Genomic DNA, 6,336 nt, shown 5'->3' with positions numbered 1-6,336 from the left:
CGGGGACGTGAGTGCTTGAATGTATATCTCTAGATCTTGCAATCGAATCTTTTTGTTTCTTGTTTTATCACTAGTTTAGTTCATAAAAGAAAACTACAAAAAAATGGAGTTAAGTTTGTCTCATACGCTTCGCCTTTTTAATATCTTTCGTGAGTATGATGAAAAGGAAAATTGTGCTCAAGTGCTAGAAGAAGAAATCTATAGAATGTTTGGCACTAAATCTTTGAATGACGAGCATGATTGCAATGTTGTTAGTATGAATTCCTTGAACATCCATGATGCTAATGATATGCAAGGCCACAAGCTTGGGGAAGCTATGTTTGATGATTATGATATTTTTAGTCCCCCAAGTTTTGATGAGAATATTTATTATGATGAAAGCATGCCTCCTATTTATGATGATTATATTGATGAAAGTGGATTTGGAGAGGTCATGACTTTATTTAGTGATGAATCCACTATTTCAGAAGAGGTTCCAATTGTTTATGAGAACAAAGTTGCTATCTATGATGATTATTGTGATGACTTGTATGCTATTAAGAATAATGATAACCATGAAACTTGTCATCATGATTTTAGTTTTCAATTGGATTATGCCTCACATGATAATTATTTTGTTGAGTTTGCTCTCACTACTATTCATGAGAAGAAATTTGCTTATGTGGAGAGTAGTAAATTTTCTATGCTTGTAGATCATGAAAAGAATGCTTTTGGTGCTGGTTATATTTTTGAATTCATTCATGATGCTACTGAAAATTATTATGAGGGAGGAACGTATGCTTGTAGGAATTGCAATAATATCATGTTTCCTCTCTATGTGTTGAAAATCTTGAAGCTATGCTTGTTTTGCCTTCCTATGCTAGTTGATTATTGTTCCCATAAGTTGTTTGCACACAAAATCCCTATGCATAGGAAGTGGGTTAGACTTAAATGTGCTAGTCATATGCTTCATGATGCTCCTGTTATGTTTAAATTCTTATCTTTTATGTGAGCATCATTGTCATCATCATGCCTAGCTAGAAAGGCATTAAAGAAAAGTGCTTGTTGGGAGACAACCCAATATTTACCCTTACTATTTTTGTGTTTTCACATGATTATGCTACTGTAGTAATCATGTTTTGTAGGTTTTGTTTCAATAAAGTGCCAAGTAAGACCTTTAGGATAGCTTACGGTGATAGTTGTGTTGATCCTGCTGAGAATCAGAAACTTTTGCACCCAGTAAACTAGTTTTGTTATTTCATAGAAACGTGATTATGATCTGATTCTTTTTGCTCTGTATTGGTACACAAATTGCTAGGACTTCCTAATTTGGTAGGATTTTTGTAGTTCCATAAGTATACGTTTGATACAGATTTCTATAGACTGTTCTGTTTTTGAAAGATTCTGTTTTCTATGTGTTGTTTACTTATTTTGATGAATCTATGAGTAGTATGGGAGGGTATGAACCATAGATAAGTTTGAATACAGTAGATATTACACCAATATGAATTTAGAATGAATTCACTACAGTACCTAAGTGCTGGTTTTATTCTCTTATACTAACGAGCTTACGACTTTTGTTTTGAGTTTTGTGTAGTTGAAGTTTTCAAGTTTTGGGTAAAGATTCGATGGAATATGGAATAAGGAGTGGAAAGAGCCTAAGCTTGGGGATGCCCAAGGCACCCCAAGGTAATATTCAAGGACAACCAAGAGCCTAAGCTTAAATGTTAGAGAGTCTTCACATAGTTGCACAATTATTTGACTACTCATTGATCTTCACTTATATCTTTCGGAGTAGTTTGTCGTTTGCTCTAGTGCTTCACTTATATCTTTTAGAGCACGGCGGTGGATTAATTTTGAAGAAATTATTAGTCTCTCATGCTTCACTTATATTATTTTGAGAGTCTCTTAGAACAACATGGTATTTTCTATGGTTATGAATTTGGTCCTAGAATGATGAGCATCCAAGTTGGGTATAGTAAAAACTATCATAGGAAGTGAATTGGATGCTATGATCAATTTGTTGCTTGATAATTGTTTTGAGATATAAAGGTAGTAATGTTAGAGTCATGCTAGTGGGTAATTATGAAATTGAGAAATACTTGTTTTGAGGTTTGCAAGTCCCGTAGCATGCACGTATGGTAAAAGTTGTGTGACAAATTTGTTGCACGAGGTGCTATTTTGATTGTTGTCCTTATGAGTGGCAGTCGTGGACGAGCGATGGTCTTTTCCTACCATCTATCCCTCTAGGGGCATGTGTAGTAGTACTTTGCTTCGAGGGCTAAGTAGACTTTTGCAATAAGTATATGAGTTCTTTATGACTAATGTGAGTCCATGGATATACACACACTCATCCTTCCACTTTGCTAGCCTCTATTATACCGCGCAACTTTCGCCGGTATCATGAACCCATTATTTACCTTCCTCAAAACAGCCACCATACCTACCTATTATGGCATTTCCATAGCCATTCCGAGATATATTGCCATGCAACTTTCCACCGTTCCGTTTATTATGACACGTTCCATCATTGTCATATTGCTCTTTGCATGATCATGTAGTTGACATCGTATTTGTGGCAAGGCCACCTTCGTAATTTTCACACATGTCGCTCTTGATTCATTGCATATCCCGGTACACCGCCGGAGGCATTCATATAGAGTCATATCTTGTTAACTTTGAGTTGTAATTCTTGAGTTGTAAATCCATAAAAGTGTGATGATCTTCATTATTAGAGCATTGTCTCAGTGAGGAAAGGATGATGAAGACTATGATTCCCCCGCAAGTCGGGATGAGACTTTGGACTTTACAAAAAGAAAAAAAAAGAGAAGAAAAAGAAAAAGAAAACAGGAAATGCCAAAGAAAAAAAAGAAAAAAAGAAAAAAGAAAAAAAATAAAATGAGAGAAAAAGAGAGAAGGGACAATGCTACTATATCTTTTTCCACACTTGTGCTTCAAAGTAGCACCATGATCTTCATGATAGAGAGTCTCCTATGTTGTCACTTTCATATACTAAGTGGGAATTTTTCATTATAGAGCTTGGCTTGTATATTCCAATGATGGGCTTCCTCAAAATGCCCTAGGTCTTTGTGAGCAAGCGAGTTGGATGCACACCCACTTAGTTCTTTTTGTTGAGCTTTCATATATTTATAGCTCTAGTGCATCCATTGCATGGCAATCCCTACTCACTCACATTGATATCTATTGATGGGCATCTCCATAGCCCGTTGATACGCCTAGTTGATGTGAGACTATCTTCTCCCTCCTTTTGTCCTCACAACCACCATCTTTTACCACCTTAGTGCTATGTCCATGGTTTACGCTCATGTATTGCGTAAGAGTTGAAAAAAGCTGAAGCGCGTTAAAAAGTATGAAACAATTGCTCGGTTCGTCATCGGGGTTGTGCATGATGGGAGTATTTTGTGTAATAAAAATAAAGCATGGCCTAACTATGGGATTTTGTAGGGATAAGCTTTCTTTGGCTATGCTATTTTGATAGGACATGATTATTTGTTAGTATGCTTTGAAGCATTATTATTTTTATGTTTTATATGCTTTTATCTTAAATAATTTGGATCTGAACAATCATGCCACAATAAAGAAAATTACATTGAGAATTATGCTAGGTAGCATTCCACATCAAACATTCTATTTTTATCATTTACCTACTCGAGGACAAGCAGGAATTAAGCTTGGGGATGCTTGATACGTCTCCAACGTATCTATAATTTTTGATTGTTCCATGCTATTATATTACCCGTTTTGGGTGTTTATGGGATTTACCTTACACTTCTATATCATTTTTGGGACTAACCTACTAACCGGGGGCCCAGCCCATATTGTTGTTTTCTAGCCTATTTCAGTGTTTCGAAGAAAAGGAATATCAAACGGAGTCCAAACGGAATGAAACCTTTGGAGAAGTTATTTTTGGAACGGAAGCAATCTAGGGGACTTGGAGTGCAAGTCAGGGAAGTTTCAAGGAAGCCACGAGATAGGGGGGCGCGCCCACCCCCCTGGGCACGCCCTCCACTCTCGTGGGCCCCTCGAGGCTCCCCCGACCGACTTCTTTCACCTATATAAGTCCACGTACCCTAAAAACATCAAAGAGGAAGATAGATCGGGAGTTCCGCCGCCGCAAGCCTCTGTAGCCACCAAAAACCTCTCGGGAGCCTGTTCTGGCACCCTGCCGGAGGGGGAACCCATCACTAGTGGCCATCTTCATCATCCCGGTGCTCTCCATGACGAGGAGGGAGTAGTTCACCCTCAGGGCTAAGGGTATGTACCAGTAGCCATGTGTTTGATCTCTCTCTCTCTCTCTCTCTCTCGTGTTCTCTCTATGGCATGATCTGGATGTATCGCGAGCTTTGCTATTATAGTTGGTTCTTATGATGTTTCTCCCCCTCTACTCTCTTGTGATGAATTGAGTTTTCCTCTTGAAGTTATCTTATCGGATTGAGTCTTTAAGGATTTGAGAACACTTGATGTATGTCTTGCCGTGCTTATCTGTGGTGACAATGGGATATCATGTGCCACTTGGTGTATGTTTTGGTGATCAACTTGCGGGTTCCGCCCATGAACCTATGCATAGGGGTTGGCACACGTTTTCGTCTTGACTCTCCGGTAGAAACTTTGGGGCACTCTTTGCAGTACTTTGTGTTGGTTGAATAGATGAATCTAAGATTGTGTGATGCATATCGTATAATCATGCCCACGGATACTTGAGGTGACAATGGAGTATCTAGGTGACATTAGGGTTTTGGTTGATTTGTGTCTTAAGGTGTTATTATAGTACGAACTCTTGAATAGATTGATCCGAAAGAATAACTTTGAGGTGGTTTCGTACCCTACCATAATCTCTTTGTTTGCTCTCCGCTATTAGTGTCTTTGGACTGACTCTTTGTTGCATGTTGAGGGGTTGTTATATGATCTATCTATGTTATTATTGTTGAGAGAACTTGCACTAGTGAAAGTATGAACCCTATGCCTTGTTTCCTAGCATTGTAATACCATTTATGCTCACTTTTATCACTTGTTACCTTGCTGTTTTTATATTTTCATATTACAAAAACCTATATCTACTATCTTTATTGCACTTGTATCAGCATCTCTTTGCCGAACTAGTGCACCTATACAATTTACCATTCTATTGGGTGTGTTGGGGACACAAGAGACTCTTTGTTATTTGGTTGCAGGGTTGTTTGAGAGAGACCATCTTCATCCTACGCCTCCCACGGATTGATAAACCTTAGGTCATCCACTTGAGGGAAATTTGCTACTGTCCTACAAACCTATGCACTTGCAGGCCCAATAACGTCTACAAGAAGAAGGTTGTGTAGTAGACATCAATTATGTGTGAAGGTCAGAAAATAACGATACTCGCCACGAGCATCAACACTCATTGGACCGTATACATCAGTATGTATTATTTCCAACAAGTCAGTAGCTCGTTCCATTGTTCCGGAGAACGGAGTTTTTAGTCATCTTGCCCAAAAGGCACGGTTTGCAAGCATCAAATGATTCATAACCAAGTGATTCCAAAAATCCATATTTATGGAGTTTCTTCATGCACTTTACACCGATATGACCCAAACGACAGTGCCACAAATAAGTTGCACTATCATTATCAACTTTGCATGTTTTGGCATCAATATTATGAATATGTGTATCACTATGATCGAGATCCAACAAACTATTTTCATTGGGTGTATGACCATCGAAGGTTTTATTCATGTAAACAGAACAACAATTATTCTTTGACTTTAAATGAATAACCGTATTGCAATAAACATGGTCAAATCATATTCATGCTCAACGCAAATGCCAAATAACATTTATTTAGGTTTAACACTAATCCCGAAAGTATAGGGAGTGTGCGCTGATGATCATATCAATCTTGGAACTACTTCCAACACACATCATCACTTCACCCTCAACTAGTCTCTGTTTATTCTGTAACTCCTGTTTCGAGTTACTAATTTTTTAGCAACCGAACAAGTATCAAATACTCATGGGTTACTATAAACACTAGTAAAGTACACATCAATAACCTGTATATCAAATATACTCTTGTTTACCTTGCCATCCTACTTATCCATCAAATATTTAGGGTATTTCCGCTTCCAGTGACCATTTCCTTTGCACTAGAAGCACTCAGTTTCAGGCTTTGGTCCAGCTTTGGGCTTCTTCACGGGAGTGACAACTTGCTTGCCATTCTACTTGAAGTTCCCTTTCTTTCCCTTTGCCCTTTTCTTGAAACTAGTGGTCTTGTCAATCATCAACACTTGATGCTTTTTCTTGATTTCTACCTTCATCGATTTCAACATCATGAAGAGCTCGGGAATCATTTTCGTCATCCCT

Source organism: Triticum dicoccoides, chromosome 2B (assembly GCF_002162155.2).
Source record: "Triticum dicoccoides isolate Atlit2015 ecotype Zavitan chromosome 2B, WEW_v2.0, whole genome shotgun sequence".
Classification (NCBI taxonomy): Eukaryota; Viridiplantae; Streptophyta; class Magnoliopsida; order Poales; family Poaceae; genus Triticum; species Triticum dicoccoides.
The sequence above is the reverse complement of the archived record's forward strand: the minus strand, read 5'-3'. Positions refer to the sequence as shown.